A 16,928-nucleotide genomic window follows, 5' to 3' on the forward strand; every position below is an offset into this window, starting at 1 on the left:
AAAAAAGGCCTGTTTGAACTCATTTTTTCTGTTCCCCAGTCACCAGGGCTTTCACCCAAGCTCATCCTGTCCAGCTTCAGTGTCCTCCGGGTCTGTCTCAGGGAGGTGAAAAGTTGCCTTATAAAGAAGCACAAACACCTTTTTCTTTAGTTAACCCCAAAATCTCATGTCCCAGGGAGCCAGGGGCCCCCCACCACTGCTGGGGCTCTGCTGCGAGGTTTGGTCAGCGCTGGTGGGAGCTGGTGAGACCTCGGCACCACTGCTCATTGCAGCCCCACTGCAAAGCTTCCGCTGCTCTCCTTGACTTTTGTGAAACCTTTTGGACATCTCCTTCTGTAAACACCTCTTCCCTATCGCTGACCATTAAAAGAAAGCCCTGAATTGGTAACAGGAGCCAGCAGAGCTCCGTCCTGCTCGCCTGAAGCCTCTGGTCCCTATCACTGCCTCGTCTCAGCCGGCGCAGTTGCGCCGACGGCCGCAGTCTGCATCTCGTCAGGGCCAGACAGATGCCTGTGCTGGTTTGCTAAACCAAACTGATGTGAGCAGTGTCTATTTTGTTTGGGTTTGTTCCGGTTGTTTTGATCAAATCCTCTCGAGCTTTGCTTTTGGAACCACCGAATCTGGCCCCCGTTGGCCTTTATTTTTCAAACCCCGGGCTCGGAGCCGGGAGCGCTGCCTTCTCCACGGACGAGCGCGGTTTCGTCAGGCTGCTTCTGGCACAGGGAGCGAGCACTTCGCAGCCTAAAAGGAATTAAAGCCACCCGAAGCTAAGGCCAGAGCTCCTTCTGCCCCAGTGAACGCAGGGCTACAAACGTGCCGTGCACACCCGAACCCAGCCGTGGCCATAAGCTGCTTCAGAGCCTTTTTACCCATGGAAATGTTATTTCTGCCTCTTCCACGTTTCCGAGAAGTTGCGGCTCTGCTCTGTGCTCCCACCCCTGCAGGTTTTTTGGGTCCCGGTCCCCGTGGGCTGGCTGTCCCACTGGGCTCTATGTGGGGCTCTCACCTCGCAGCAGCCGGGGGGTTCCTGGGGTCTCCTCCTGGGTTTTGTCCCAAAAAGCCAATTCCCGGAGGGTGAAGGTCCCTGCTGCTGCTCTGAGGGACTCCAGCCACAGGAGTCCAAGCAGGGGGACCTCAACACTCAGCATCTTCCAGCCTTGCTTGGGAAAAGGGGGTGGAAATGAGTGTGGCTCCACGGTGGCCATCATCTGGAGCTGCTGCATTGCACCAGACCTCCCGACAGGGCTCGTGCTCCAAATTCTGGAGCTGAGGAGCCCTGGAGCCACTCTCCAGAGGCCCCCAGGTTTGCGTGGCCTTTCTGGGTGTTTGCAACCAAACCTCCTCTCCCTCACCTCCCCATCCTCCCACCCAGAGCCAATCCTTGCAGTGGGGTTCGCCAAACCTTCCCCAGGGGCTGTCACCTCCGTGGTACCTCCAAAAACCAGCTCCGGCTGGAAGCCCCCCCCCTTGCTTTCTGAGGACGCCGGCAGCACCGGCAGGTAAAGAGCAGGAAAAGGAGAAACGGGGCAGTGGGGAAATCCTGGGGGGAGCAGCAGCAGCTCCCGTGGGGGCTCAGCCTTGGCTGAACCCTGCGGAGGGAACGCACTCAACATCTGGCGACCGCCTGCAGCTGCTGCAGTCTCCTCCCCAAAAATTCAAGGGTCAGCAGGGAAGCCTCCCTCGACCTCCCGTCTCACCCCGGCCTCCCTCTTCCTTTTTTTTTTTTTTTTCTTTTGTCTTTTTTTATTTTTTTCTTTCCCCCTTTCCTCTTTTAGCAAGACTTTCTGCAACCCAAACAACATTCTTGAACCGGGATTTGAGGCGGCGGGGAGGGAATCGGTCACTCGGAGACAGCGCGACGGCGGCGAGAGCCCCAGGGCTCCGCTGGAAACTCTGAGTCGGGCGCGGGCGCTGCTCTCACCGCGGCTCCCAGCTCCCGTGTGTCAGCATGGGCTGACCCCCCCGGGGCTCTGGGCTCACCCGGTTTCCACGGGTGCTGCAAAGCTTCCCCTGCACCACGCTGTAAAAGCTCACCCGGGGCTCTCCTGGCTGCAAACGGGCTGAGAGGTGTCTCCGCAGCAGCCGCACGTGGCTCTGATTTGCCCCCCAGAGTCTTTGCTGGAGGAGAGGGGCAGCGAAACCCAAATTGTCCCCTTTACCCACACACACAGCCCCGTTCTGCTCCCAGACACTGACTTCTCAGGGCCACTGGCACTGGGAAATGATGGTTTAGCTGGGGAAGGCTCTGCACCATCCCACCCTAATTACAGGCTGCCTTCGGGGCCCCACAGCCCGATGTAATGACTGCCTGCCTCTTGGGGTCCGGGGCTTATTAGGGGGTGGACGGCGTCCTCCCAGTGCCTTGGGTTCAGGAATGTCCCCGCAGCTCCCAGTCCTACCAGCGGGCAATAAATGGTCTCGGGACATCTGCTCGCATGCTGTGATCCCCTCCCCTGCAGCCCCCGTGTGCCGGATTCCTTAAAAACCCATCGACGGGCTCCTCGTGGCACGGATTTACCAGCACAAAGAGGGTCAGGGCTTATTACAACCACTGTAAAATGCGTTTGAAAAGGTTAAGTGCCTAATTTAGAACAGAGCTGGAAACTCTGAAGCGTTTCCTCCTCCCGTCGCTCCCTCTCCTGTCCCTGGACGGCTGCTTTACGCCGGGAACATCCCCGTGGCCAAGGGAGGCTCGTTCGGAGCACGCAGCGAGGCACCTTTGGGAGCCTGCAGGTTTTGGCAGAGCAGCCAGGAGAGCAGCTAGCAGGGGGCTAGCAGAGCACAAAGCCACCGCGGAGGACAGGCCACGCATCCCCAGCAGGTGTCCCAGGCTCTGGTGCCGCGATTTAGGGGCCGTGGTGCAGCAATTTTGGGCTCGTGGATGCCACAAGGCACCGGGGAGAGACCCAGCAGGGTGCTGCCACCCTCCTGGCCCCGTCCGTGGCACCAGGGTACCCCGACCCGCAGCGAGGATCTGTCCCTGCTCCCTGGGGAGGGGGGTACCCAAAAACAGAGCCCCCCCTGCTCGGTCACTGCAGGATGAAGCGGCACCGCTGGGCTGTGATAGCAGCCCCCAGCCCCTTGCTGGAGCAACAGGGAGGGAGAAGGGGATGGAGGACATTTGGGGCCGGGGATTGCTCTGCGTTTGGAGGCTGAGCAAGGTGCCAGCCGCCTCTCCCCTTCCCTCCCTGCCGCGGCATCGAGGGAGCTCCGAAGGCCGCCAGGTGCTGGCTGCGGCCGTGCAAGGAGCAGAAGGAAAAAACGCGGCGTTTCCTTGCTCAGAGCCCTCGATTCATGTCATCAAAGGCCCTTTGAGCGCCTGGCTCCTCTCAGCAGCCTCCCGGCTCTCCTGAACAAACAGCAGATGGGAACAGGTTCCCTCCAGCCCCTTGGTTGAGGCTCCTGAATGGGGAAAATCTCGCAGCCAAGGAGGGAGCCTCGGAGCTCTCCTGCAGGGTGCTGAGCCCCAGGGTCCCTTCCCTGCCTGTCCCCAGCCCCGTCCCTTGGTGCCAGCCTCTTCTGTCCCCAAAAACAGCGCCCGGTGCCCAAACCTCCCCGCAAATGAGGCTGACGACGCGCCTGGAGCCAAATATAAACCGGTGTGAGATTAATAAATTATAAGCAGCAACCCGAGCTGCACCAGGGAGCACACAAGGAGGGGGCCCTGCGCACGCAGCCCTGGGTCCCTCCTTCCTCGCGCTGCCCTCAGACGATGCCAACGCCGTTAAAATGTGCAGGGAGCCCCCAAGCTGGATGCCCCCATCAGTGAAACGCAGCCAGCTCTGGGGTGGGGGCAGCTCTGGGGTGATGGGGGGGGAGATGGAAGGGTCTGGTCCTGTGCCCCCCACCCACAGCCCCACGATGGGCACCCAAACCTTTGCCAGAGCCTTCGTGGCTCCCCCCCTGTCTCCGTGTGACCCCCCTCGGTTCAGGGAGGTCACGGCACCGATCTCCCCTCCCTAGCGGCGCGCGGGCTGTTTTTCTCTCTAAAGCATCTGAAATATGAAACAAAAAAAAAAAAAGCAAAACATCAGCTGCCTGGGAAACCCATTAGCCTCCCCGCCTGCTCCTGCCACCTGGCTCCCCACGCTAGCAAACAAAAAGCAAAAAAGCAACACCGAGAGCCTTGGCCGAGCCCTGCCAGGGGCCGCGAACCTCTGCCCTCCCTGCCCTGGCACTCGGGGCTTCTTCCGAGCTGCAAGCGCTCTTCCCCGTGCAGGGAAGGCATGCGTTTCTTTTTCTTTTTTTTTCTTTTTTTTTTTTTTTTTTTAAAAAAAAAGGCTTTGGAGATAAACAGGAGCAAGAAGCAGGGCGTGGGCGTTCTTTGCTTTCGCTCCTGTGCTGCGCCGCTCAGGGGGAACTCGGGGTGCTGGAGATAAAAGGAGCAGCTGCGGGGACGTGGCACCGAGCGGACAGCATCGACCTTGGGGTTCGGGGCGGTGATGCTCCCGGCCCTCTCTGTGCTGCGGGGCACGTTGCTGGTGCCCTGTCTGTCCGTCTGTCTGTCCGTCCATCCACATGGACGGCGAGCGCTGGAGGTGGATGTGGGGCGCCGGCAGCGCCGACCCCGATCCTACAAAGCGGCTGCCGAGGGGGGGGCTACGGAGGGGGGTGACGGGGCCCCGTGGGCGGGTGCAGCTGGGACGGGGGTGGGACGGGTGCTGCCGAGCTGTGTCAGGCCGGCAGCAATAATTAGCCGTGATCAAAGCGGCTCCTTCTTGGCAGCGCTCAGGCTGCCGGCGCGCAGCACACAACGCCCGCTGCTGCCTGGGGAGCCTGGGGATGAGCAGGGGCTGGTGGCTGCTGGGGCTGAGCCCCTCCCGGGGTTCCCAGAACCTTTGGGGTGATTTTTTGGGGGGGATCTGGAGCCTCCACGTGGGTAGAGATGTGTGTTTGGCTGGTGTGCTGGGCACGGGGAATCCGCTCCTATCCAGGCAGTGCCTGGGTCTCCGTCTCCATCATCTCCATCCGAGCTCAGGTGGATAAGGAGGAAGAAGTGGGAGCTCCTCAGAGACCCCTGAGCCCCAGCACGTCCCCGCCACGTGCTGGCACCTGGGGCTGCCCCAGCAGCGTGTCCCTGCCCGCTGCCAGCCCTAACCCTAGTGCCCGACCCCTGCTCCCGCAGCCCTGCCCTCCTCGGGGGGGTGTTTGCAGCGGGAGGCGCGGACGAGCGGTGCCCCGGCTGCGCTGCCTGTGGTTTGGTAAATTCTTGCTTTGTTTTCCTTTGGTTTCCGCTGGCCCTCTCCGAGGACAGTGTGTGCGGGCTGATCAGAGCCGGGCCGGCCGCCAGCTCCTCCGCGGAGGCACCGGCAGCTTCTCCCCCTGCCCCGGGCTCCCTGTTAGCGCTGGGAGAAGCCTTTCCGAGGAGCCAGCTCCTCTCCCCTGCTGCTGCTGGCTGCTCTGGGGGGGGGTGCGAAATGTCCCCAATGCTCCTCTCCTCTGTCACCACAGAAATGAAGGCAAAACCATGTCAAAGCCCTGCCCCGTGCTGCTGGCCTCGGCCCAGCCCCAGCCTGCCCAGCTGATGCAGGGACATAGGGAAAAGCCCCACCATCCCCAAACGGGTCCCAGCCACCACCACGCTTGCTCCCGACCCCCTCCAGTTGCTGCCTCCACCTCGGTTTTGTCCCCTACCTGCTTGGGGCCCCCGTTTTTTGTTGTTTTTTTTTTTTTTTTCCTCCCCCTTCCTCCTTCCCCGTCCATCCCGTTGTGATTGTGCAACGAGGCGCATTGTGTTTGCAAAGCCCCAGGACCTCTCCCTGGCTCTGGGCTCAGTTTTGTTTCTGCCTTCAAAGCGAGAAAAAGGAATTGCTGCCGAGCTGAGCCCGGCGCCCGGCCCCTGCTGCTGCTGGACCACGCAGCGGGATCGCCTACGGGGGACGTTTGGTGCCTCTGGCACCATATGCAAGCAGCCATCCTCTCCCAAAACAAGGCCATCACAGCAGCAGGGTGGCTGAGCACTGCACCGTGTCACCCCCAGGGACATGAAAAAACTGGAGGAGCCCCCGTGTTTCCCTAGGATGGGTCAGCCTGGCTGCAGCTCAGCCCCGGCGCGGTGTTTGCTGCCCACCTCCGGGCAGCCCCAGCCTCTGAGAGAGAGGAGGAAAGGAAAGGAAAGGGCTGCCCAAAACGGGGCCAAAATAAATAAGGGGTGGAGAGATAGGTGGGCTATCAGCCCCCAAGGGTAACCGTGGGGAAAACGGCTCCTCCTGTAAGGATTTCCTTCCTTTATTTTCTTTTTGGAGATGGCTCCAGCTCCCGCTCTCCTCGCCGACAGCCAGCTCCTTCCCGGCCAGCAGCGCCGCGCTGGAGGGAGGGGTTGGCTGCCTGCATTTCTCTCCCTTTTTCTCTGCTGATGCTGATGTGTAAGCCCTGGGTCTCTTTGGCTCCCCAGGTCCTCCATGGCTGCGGCAGCGGCTGCGGGGAGGAGGCAGCCAGCAAGCCGCTCCTATAGATGCCGCTCCAGGCTCCTGCACATACATTTCCGCGGCCTCCTGCCCGTGCCGGAGCAGGAACGTGCGTCTCCGAAGCTGCACGGGGATTAATGGGCTGTAAGGAACAGGGCAGCTCTGCGTGCCGTCCCCGTCCCAGCCAGCGGCGCTGTGCGGCCCCGAGCCGGCTCCGCTCCAGCGGCTCCTCCGAAACATCCTGGCCGGGAGCGGTTTTACAACGAGCCTTCATTTCCAGGGAGCCTGACCTCCTCATTAATAAATCAGCTGTGTTATTGAACGCCTGAATAATGCACGATCGCACCCAGCCCCGCGCTAAGCTGTGTGTAAAAATTAATTAATCCTCGCCCGTGACACCCTCGAGGGCTGGTGATGAATGGCTGCGCGCTGCTGCTAGCGGTACCCAGCGCCTGCAGCACCTCCTGGTAACAGCTCCGGGCACCCTGCTCGCCCCAGGAGGGGGTTCCCCACTGCCCTGGCAGCCCTCCAGGAATTTTTTCGGATGCTTCTTTCTCTGGGTGTTTTAACGGGGAAAATCCCCTTTTGTTATGGAGCCGCTGGAGGAAACCCCAGCAGCATCCCTCTCCTCGAGCACTTGCTCCGGGAAATAACAACGTGGGCTTCTCTCTTCCCCTGACCTTTTCCTGCGGTGGCTGTTAATAATGTGAAATCCTAAGTAAATGTCTCCATCCGGGTGCGCTTCGCAGGAAACCGTCAGCAAACACCGGCCTTGCTGGTGCAATCTCCTGGAGACCCCCAGGTGGGAATCAGCCCCCGGGATGGCCTCGATCCTTCCCCCAGCAGTGCCACGGGAGGGGAGGGGACACGCTATTAATATGACACGGGGAAAGCTCTGCTCCCCCCCTCTGCACGCAGTGTTTTAGCAAATGCGCTGAGAAATGAGCACGTTTCCTTATAGCTTCACATGCAGGGATGTTACCCTTGGCTCCACGCGAGGGGCCGGGCGCCCTGGGACTGAAGGAGCTTTTGTTGGGGAAATGTTTGCAGGAGCCGGTTGGAAACTCCTTCGAGGTCTCTCCTCCTGCCTCCTTCTCCCAGCCTTTCCCCAGCTGGCAGAGGTGATCCTGGGGGCTTCCAGCTGTGCCCCCCAGCTGCAGCCTCCTTCGCTGGGGCAGCTCCTTGGGCCCCAGCCCCTGCTTTCCTCTGCTCCCTGCAGGCTGCAGAGCCCTGAGCTCTGCCCTTGTCTTGTCTTCACTTTGCTTCCCTTCCCTTCCCAAACCCTCCCCATTAAATGTTTCCGAGCAAGGTTGTCCTGAAGCATCTGCAGCTTCAGAAATCCCCTGCAGGTTGCCCCTGAGGAGCATTTCAAAGGGTTTAATTGCTCTGATACCGCCCCCGTGCCGCTGTTGGGAGCTGCCAAAGCTCCGAGGTGGCTTTGGGCACGGGGACAACGTGACCCCAAATGCCACCGTCCCCAGAGGGCTAGGAAATGCCAGGTCAGGGCCACCAGACCTCCCAGCTCCCTGTGCATGGCTCGAGTCCTGGGTGCGGCTCTGCAGACAACCAGGACGGGGCTGGAAGGAGCCCAGGGTGGAAACACGGCTTGTTTGCGTCCGTAGCTGCGGCTGGTTCCTCCGATGGCCAAGAGCTGCGTCAGGAGGGGTTTGACTTCATATGTCAGGACGGTGTCTGCTGGAAGGAAACCGGGGGCGGCTGGGCGGGCGAGATGTGATGGGGACACCCCGGGGGAGACAGAGGGCACTCGGCCAGGGCACAGCTTCGGGAGAAACCCTGGGGTCAGGAGCTCTGGCTTCTGTCGGGGATGCTCGGTCCTGGGGCTCAGCACGCGGCCAGGATAGATGCCGGCCCTAAAGCTGCTGCTCTGGTCCCTGCTGGCCATGGGGACAATGTCCAGGATGGTGGCCACCTTTTTCTATGTGGTTGGTGGCCCGAGGAGCCCTGGGCTGGGGTTTGTGGCTGCCAGGCACGGCGCTGCTGCGAGGGATGCTCCTGGGGGCAGGAGGACGGGAGCTCCCCGGGGCACCCCCCAGCTGTGCGCTGCGTTGTGATTTAACCAGGGCTGTGCTGTGAGACCACGGAGCTGCTCCCAGAGGCATCTCCAGGGCTTTCCGTGACCTCTTCCCCTGCACGGCCACCATCTCCCTCCCCCAAGCCCTTCCCTCGCTCTTTAATTGTCTCACTTAATCAACGCGAGCGAGCCGGGAGCCGGGAGCGCTCTGCGATCCCGGTGCAAATCCCCGTAAAGCACAGCTGGCGAACCTCCCCCCCAGCCTTTGGCCGGTTTTCTTTGCAGGTTTACAGGACCGTGAGCTCCTCACCTCCCAGGGCAGGCTGGACCATGCTGGATGGGGTGTCTGTTTGTCTGTGGGGTTTGTCAGTCCTACACATGATATCCCAGCACAGGGGTCCCAGCACAGCTCCATCAGAAGGCACGATTCAGGGCTGGAAAATCATCAGCGCTTTTCCTTCTGGGCTGTCCCCATAGCGGCCCAGATCTGCCCTCGTCGGCACCCCCACTGATGTCCTCAGCATCACGGGGAGCCTCCAGGCTGTGTGGTTCCTTCCCCGCTCTGCTCTTAGAGCCCCAGCACACAACTGGCCATGTTTAAACCCCCCCAGGTGAATCCAGATTCATTTCCAGCCCCATATGGAACCAGCTCAACCCGGCTGCCACATTTGCAAAGCGGTTTGCGCTGTGGCATCGGTGATTCCCCTTGAGGACAACAGATGGATCTCTCTCTGCATCCCTCCACCACTCATCCAGACACCCCCAAAGCGCCCCGAGTAGGGAGGGAGACGCTCCACACCCGGGTGATGCCCGAGCAGATGATGGAGACGGGCAGAGGAAGGAGCCTCTTCCCCCGCTGTAGGAGAACCCAGGGGGCTGTGGGGAGCTGGGTGGGCAGCAGGGCTACAGGGACGGGGCTGGGGCCGAGGTCGCTGTGGCCGGGCTGCATGCAGCGATGCCTGCTGGCAGGGGCCGGGCTGCTGGCGAGACGCAGCTGGATGGCTCGACATTTTTCCAGGCCTGTGTCTCAGTTTCTCTTTATTTTACGTGTTTTTATTTCCTATTAAAAGCCCGCTGTCTCATTTCCTCCATGAAAAACAAGGCTCTTTCAGCGAGATGAATTCCTCCGGCTTCAGCAAAGCCCCAAAGCCTGCGCTGAAAAACAAACAGGCAGCGCGGGTCGCGGCTGCCTTCGCCCCGTGCTCCCCTTGCCCCTCGCCTCCCCCCTGCTATTTCTGCAGCCAGGTTCCGAGCAGCGATGCTGAATCACATCGAGCCCCTCTCGCCGCCCCTCTCCTCCCAGAAAACGTCCCCAGCCCTTGTTTTGGTAGTGCTAGAGGAGGAAGAAGTGGTGACACTCTTTCCCAAGCAGCTGCATCCCCTGGCTGCTTTGGGAAGATGCTGGGGATATCAGCAAAGAGCCCGGAGCCCCCTCGGTGTTGGCTTTGGCCGTGGTTTCTCAGCCCTCCACCCGCAGGAGAGCAAATCCTCGGAGAGCTCCCGGGCTGCAGGAGCTGCTACCAGAGCATCTGCCTCCGCTGGAGCAGCGGCGCGGATGCCTTCGAGATGAAAACACTTCCTCTGCCGCTCCACCTCCACCTGACATTTGGGAAAGCAGAGCCGCAGCTCCCTCGAGCTTTCCAGCTCTCCTAATTGGAGTCATTACGCACGCTGCTAATCACGCAGAAAGGCATGCAAGGGCGCGGGGCGGCAGCGCTGCTTCCAGGAGGGAGCGTGAGGAGGAGCCATCCCCGCTGCTGTCCGGGGGAAAGGGGCATTTATCCTGCCCGGGGAGCACTGCCGGTGGCTCTGGTGACACCCGGGGCCACGTCCCCCCTGGGAGAGGTCTCCAAGTGAGGTGGGGACACTTTGTGCAGCCCACCCCGTGCCACAAACGGGGCCAACCCACGAGGGTTGGGTTTGGGGATGTTGACCCCCCCTCCGTGCCCAGCTCCTCGCCCAGCCCCGGGGCTGCAGATTGGCACCGTTTGGGGGGTTTTCTTTAATTTCTGGCCGTGCTGAGATTAAGCCAGCAGAAGGCAGACTTTCTGGATGGCGCTGCTGCCGCAGGAAGGTTTGGGGGGTGACGCTACCCGAGGGTGGCTGCTCTGCCCCCCAGCACTGCCCGTGCTTGGCTCTGGGCTGGATCCATCCCATCCCTCCCGGCACAGGCAGCGGAGGGCACGGCAGCTTCTGGGAAGGCTCCTGACGGATGATTTTACAGTCTTGGCAGCTGGGCTCAGCCTTCCGTCCGCTTCGGCTTCAATCAAAATAAATGTGCAAAATTAAAGTATCGGAGCCGAACTCCCCCAGGCAGGGAGAAACAGAAAGACGTTGATTTCCCAGCCCTGAGCTGTGTATTCCTTATGAAATGCCTGCTGCTTGCCGGGCTGGAAGGGGCTGGCAGGGCTCTGCGTCCACGGCTGGCCAGCGATGGTGCACGCAAGGACAGGGCGAGTGCCCCCACCCTGGGGCTGCGAGCACCACCACAGGGCAGCTGCTTAAAAAAGAAGGGAAAAAAGGCGAAGGGAGAAACGAGACGAGGCTGAGGCTCGATGCTTTGACAGCTTCGGGTTTCCTTTGGAGCAGGGGGAGGCCGAGGGCTGCGCAAACATGCCTGCCCCGGGGAGCCGGCTACGCGAGGCACGATGCCGGGGTCAGGGAGGGGAGCAGCGGGCTGGAAAAAGCAGTGGGAGCTGCCAGCACGTCAGGCTGAGCTCTGACACTTCAAAGGAAAGGCACAGCGAGACCCAGAGCTGGTGCTGTTGGCAAACACCCGGCCTCCGAGCACGTCCCGGGTCCTCCCAGGTGTGGGGCGAGCAGCAGCTGTAATTATGGAGCGCGAGTGATTGCGTTAGCTGGGGAGTTATCAAATGCCCCGAGCCGCTGGCAGCAGCTCTGTTCTGGATGGAGGAGTGAAGGTTTGCACCTCCAGCCAGTAATTGCAGCCAGCTTGCCAGCCCTCACCCCTGGGGAGCAGCCGAGGCACGGGGAGGTGAGGAAGAGGAGGGTGAGGGTGCTGCGGGCTGCGCCGGGTTGGGGCTGGGGCTGGGGTTGGGGTTCCCAGCTGTGGCCAGCAGATGTGTGGGGTTCACGGATTTGAATTTGCTGTGGAAATGTTTGTGGCTTCCTCTGAGGGCTTTCAGGGCTCTGCGAGTGAGGGAAGATGGAAAGCACAGGTCCAGTGGTGGCCCACCGGGACCCGCTGTGTTTACGGGGCTCTGGGAACGCTGTGGACGAGGGAGGAAATAGCACATGCACAAAACCCTCTGAGGATGCAGAACTGGGAGGATTTGCGAATACCAGAGAGATCAGAGAGGTTAGAAAAAGCTGCAGGAAACACAAAGGCCCAGTTTGGAAAACGCAAAGCAAATCCATCTGGAGGGGAATAGGGGACGGCCGCAGCGCAGCGCGTCGAGGATGCTGCTCTGGGGGGCAGCTCCTCTGCTTGGAGAGGTGCCTGCTCGAGTGCTCCCCTCTGCTGGGAAGGAGGAGCAGCCCCTCGAGCTGACCCAGCTGGCTGCGCCCTGCTGCCTTAGCCCATGGTGCCTGGTGCCACAATCCCCATCCGGAACCGCAGGGGCGAAGCGCAAGCCCAAAAATGCAAAATCTGGGATGGAGCTGGAGGTGTTGGGGGGATTTGAGGGGTGCCTGCTTCATCTCCATCCCTTCAGGCATCTCCTGGGGGAAGCAGGGCGGTGGGAGCGTGGAGCTTTATTGCAACATGCAGGCTGAGGGAGGATTAGAAGCAGATTGATCGGGCCCTAATAGCTGCGCCGTAAATTCCTTCCCCAAATGCTGCATGAGAGCAGAGAAACCCCGGTGTTCCCAGAGCTCCCTTGCTTATTAAACAACCTAATGAAGTGATTTGATTAAATGCAGGGAAGCCTTTCTGGCTGCCCCGGTGCTTTGTAGCACCCTGGGATTAGTGAAGCTGCTACTTGAGAGATGCAAGGCTTTAAGATGCCCCATTGCTCGAAGCACCTCGGTCCCAGTTTTGCAAGGATTTGTTTCATGGACCCAATTTTTCTTTCGTGGTTGGCGTTTGTCGCTTGGGTGCAGGAGAATGGGGGGTGCAGGAGCTTGGGGGACCCCGGCGTGTGACCCGATGCTGAGCCAAGGCACGAGATCTCTGCCTCCCAGGGCTCGTAACTCGGGGGTTAAGCGACTTTGCAGAAAACCAGCTCCAGAGCCGGCAGCAGGGTTCCTCCTATAGGAACTCCGCCGCTCCGAATTTCTCGACGCGACCGCAGGGCTGCGAGGGATGAACAGCCAGGGAGGAGCGAGGGAGATGAAAGGCAGCGGGGCGAGCGCTTGGCACCCATCGCTGCTCGGCACCCAACGGGGCTGGGAGCCGCTGCCAGGGGCTCCTCGGGGCCGTGCGAACGCCGCTAATTAATAGCAACAGTAGTAAAGAGCTGGTGAGCTTGGGGGGGAGAAGAGGCTAGCCCAGGCTGTGGAGGGAGAGTGGGAAGGAGCAGCATGAGTAACAGACGTAAAAAGAGAGGAGGCAATGTGACCTCTGCAGATACACAAATTACTCAGCTCCTTCTGGCTGCATCAAAGATTTTCTGACTCACCAGCCGGGGGATTTAACCCCTGGATCTCGGGCTGCGCTGGCAGCTCCTCACCCATGCAGGGGGGTGGTGGGGTGCCAAGTGCCCCCCTCTGCTAGGAGGGGAAGGCTCTGGGGTCCCTGGGGTTTGGGGTGCTCGGTACAGAGCCCCACAACAGGGATGGGGTGGAAGAATGGGGATGGAGAAGGTGCCTGCAGGGCTGCCCGAGAGCTGGCTCACAAATCCTGCGAGCACGCCTGGCTCTGCCCCTCTGCTCCCTGGAGCCAGCTGGTGCTGGACGAGCATCTGCAGTGCCCTGGGGGGATTTGCCCTGGCAGATGGTCCATGCAGAGCTCCAGAAACCCTGGCTTTAGCCCAGAGCCAGCTTTGCCATCCACCAGCTGATGGATGGTGGTGCTGGAGGGCTACAGACAGCCCTGTCCTACCCTGCTCCCACTCTCAAAGGGGTTAAACCCTCCTGGGCTTGGATGTTTTTGGGGCAGTGGCTGAGGGCAGTAGCCCCTGCAGGGGGAATGCTGAGCGCAGCAGGCATTGAAGCTGTGCTGGGGGATGGCTGGGAGAAAGAGGGAGATGAAAGATGCTCAGCGAGGTGAAAAATCCAGCAGGGCTGTGATTTATTCCCTGTTTCCCTTCATCTCCTTTCCTCCCAGCTTTCAGCGAGGTTCGCGAGGAGTTTATCTCGAAGCTTGTGCAACGACTGGACCGGCTCCATGCAGAAACGGATTCGGAGCAGAGCAAAAACCACCAAGCCAGGAAAACAAACCTGGAGCTCGAGCAGAGCCCTGATGGATAACCCCAGCTCCCAGGGCCTCTGGAGCTCATCTGCACCGAGCTGGGAGCTCACCACAACAAGGTTCATGATGAGACTCCCTGTACCACCGGGGCAGGCAGGAGCCTCGTCGCACCAGCCTCTCCCACTGCATTGCTGTGCCCTTTCCTCAGCCTCGGTGGCTCTCTGCTTAAAGGAAAAAAAAGGAGAGCAGCAGCTCGAGCTGGACAGGAGCAGGGTTTTCAGTTTCACTGGAAAGGCTGCACATTCTGCTTTTTTTTTTTCCCCACTCCAAAATAATAGACGAACGAAAATAAGAAGTTTCTCGTAGAACAGAACAGTTTGGGGGAGGAAAAAAAAAAAAGCTCAATTGGACTTGAAGGAAACATTATTTTTTCAATACAATCAAAACACTTCAGTGCTATTTTTACTCCTCAGTGCAGCCTTCAGTGGGAAATGGAGACGCTGCAGGATGCTTCTGGGGATGAGATTCCACCTGGGGCGCTGCGTGCTGGAGGCTGCGGTGGCAGCAGGCACCCGTCTGTGCTTGTTCCCTCGGTGCTGCTGCCTGGTTTTGAGGCAAAATATGGGGCTGAAATAAGGGGACGGGGGCTGTAGGGTGACCCCTGATGCCTGTGCTTGCTTTGCTGCCAAAGCACCCTCAGCTCTGCCCCCTGAAAAGGGGAGCACCGCAGTTGAAGGCAGAGCTCCTTCCCTGGGCTCTTTTAGGGTGGGAGATGCTGAGCCCCAAATTTTGGGTTTGGTGACGTCCTCGCGTCCCCCTTGTGCTGCCCAGATGGCTGCTCCGTCCCTTTGCACAACGAGCTCTTTGCACAACTGGGCCTGAAATATTTGGGTGATGAGTGGCCAGAGGAAGGGCTGGGCGATGAGTCCATGCTGGGGACGATTCCCAGCTCTACCCAGCTTGGGGGCGATCCAGGGTTAATTACAGCCCTGCTCTTCCCGAGGGGAGGAAGGAAAACTTTTATAGGGGATGGGGGTATGAGGATATGGCCCCGGAGGACCAGTCCTGGAATGTTTTTGGAAATCTGATGCTGCCTCTGATGTTTCCCCACTCAGCAGTTGACCAAGGGGAGCTGCAGAGCTGCGAGGAAGAGTTAACTCTTGCCTGGGAGCCCTGCAGCTGATGCAGGGAAACGGCGAGGTTGGGTTTTTGGGTTGGTCCCTGCCTGGTGTGTGGAAGGAAGAATATGGCTTGGAAGGGGGAAAAATCCTTCAGGTGCTTCCTGGAGAAGACAGAGACCCAGCCACAGTGGGGTCTTCGTTCCTGGAAAGAGGCTGAGAGGAGAAAATGGGGAGTTTGCTCACAAAAGGAAAAGCACAAAGTGGATAAGAAATGGGTTTTGGTTTCCTGGTGAGAGCAAGGGACAACGTGCAAAGGGTCAAGGACCGGATGCCACAGCCTAAACTTGTCCAAATAGTCCCAAATCTGCTGCAAGAGTGGCTGTGGGACAGAGGGAGGTGGAAAAGGCAGCAGGGGTGGCTATGGGGATGCATGATGGGGACACCCCAGGGGCTGAAGGTGTCTGGGTGAGGGGCTGCAGGGGGACCCGTGCCGGGGGCCTGGCACGAAGGGTGCTGAGAGGGGTTGAGTCAACCCCCCATGGCAGCTCTGAGCCGCTGGAGAAGGGAGCTGAATTTATAGCTGCAATATTTGGAGCAGTTTCGGGGTGTCTCTGGGGCTTTGACGAGGCCGGTTCTCTCCTCGCGCTCTGCCAAGCAATATAGGCAAATCCGCGCCAGGCGTAACGAGCAGGAATTTAATGGGGCTGCTGAGATTACTTCCCAGATCGGGCTGCCACATCCATCATCCCCAGCCCCTCTGCGCTGTCTGGTTTCACCTCCCCATTGCGCACACAGGCACCGGAGCGGGGCTGGGGACGTGGGGGCTGCCACCACCGCGTGCTCGGTGCAGAGGAGGGGGTCTCCTGGTGGGAATGTCCCCACCTGGGGCACACGGGCTCGGTCCCCAGCTCCCGATAACCCCCGGTTCTATCACCTTGCTGAAGTCTCTCCGTGCTGCTCCTTTCCTGCCCAGCAGGAACACGTTTATTAAGAGGCAAGGACAACCATCGGGATGTCCCCAGCCGTGTCCTCTCCGGTGGCCCTGCTCTTATGGGGTCTCAGAGCACCCCAATTTATTTCCCCAAAGCCCACCCTGGGGGAGCAGCTGCTGGGATGGGGGCAGCCCCCAGACCAGGAGCCCTGGGGGCGGTGGGGGGGGCTCTGGCACTTTGTGCCCCCCGTCCTGGGGAGCCGGGCGGGCTCCTGGAGCAGCTGAAGTCATGCAGGGAAAGCAGGCGGCTGGCTCCTGCCTGCGGAGAGGAAAAATACTGGACAAGGGGGAGGAGAGGGGGAGGAGGGAAGGATGAAGGCCAAAACCGAGGGAGGGCTGCGGGGCCAGACGCGACTCAGGTGTTCCCATTGCGAGCAGCCGCCGCAGCAGCACGATGGCAAAGCCCGGATGGGGCAGGGGAGGTGACGGGGGCTTGGGGCAGCCCCTGGAGAGCTTTGTCACCCAGCTGCCATCACCAGGGCCACCCCTGCTTCCACCCGTGCCGGGGCAGGCGTGCATCCCCCAGAAAATCAGCCCAGATGTCCACCGAAGCTTGGTGCCTCCTTTCTTCTGTGCCCCCGGTGCTTTTCTGCTGGTCGGGGGCTTTGTCCCTGCTGGTTGCTGCCACCCTGGCTGTCCCCAGCCTCCCTCCACACGGGCAGTCCCTCACGTATTATTTTAATGTATTTATTTAAAGCCCTGCAGAGCCCTTGGCCCGAGCGGCATCTTGTGGTGATGGGTCCCCCTGGATAATTGGGTGTTCGGCTCGGGATATTTGCTCTCATGGTTTCCAGGGCGCTTCACTGGGAGCTGCATTGAATCAAAGCCTTGTTCCTGCTCTGCCCAGCACCGAGCTGACACCAGGAGCCCTCCGTCCTTCCCCTTCCAACGTGTTTGGGGTTGGTGTGGTTGGAGCGTGGCACAGTCCCCCTGGTCCCTGCCACCAGCAGGGGCTGAAGCGTGCTGAGATGCACCAGGGGCCGCAGCAACCTCTTGTCCTGTGTGAATAATGGGGAGGATGAAGGCAGCTGGGGATGCAAGAATGTGGCCATCTGGGGAGCTCTGC

The sequence above is a fragment of the Aythya marila genome, assembly GCF_965140915.1.
Source record: "Aythya marila genome assembly, chromosome: 24".
Taxonomy (NCBI): domain Eukaryota; kingdom Metazoa; phylum Chordata; class Aves; order Anseriformes; family Anatidae; genus Aythya; species Aythya marila.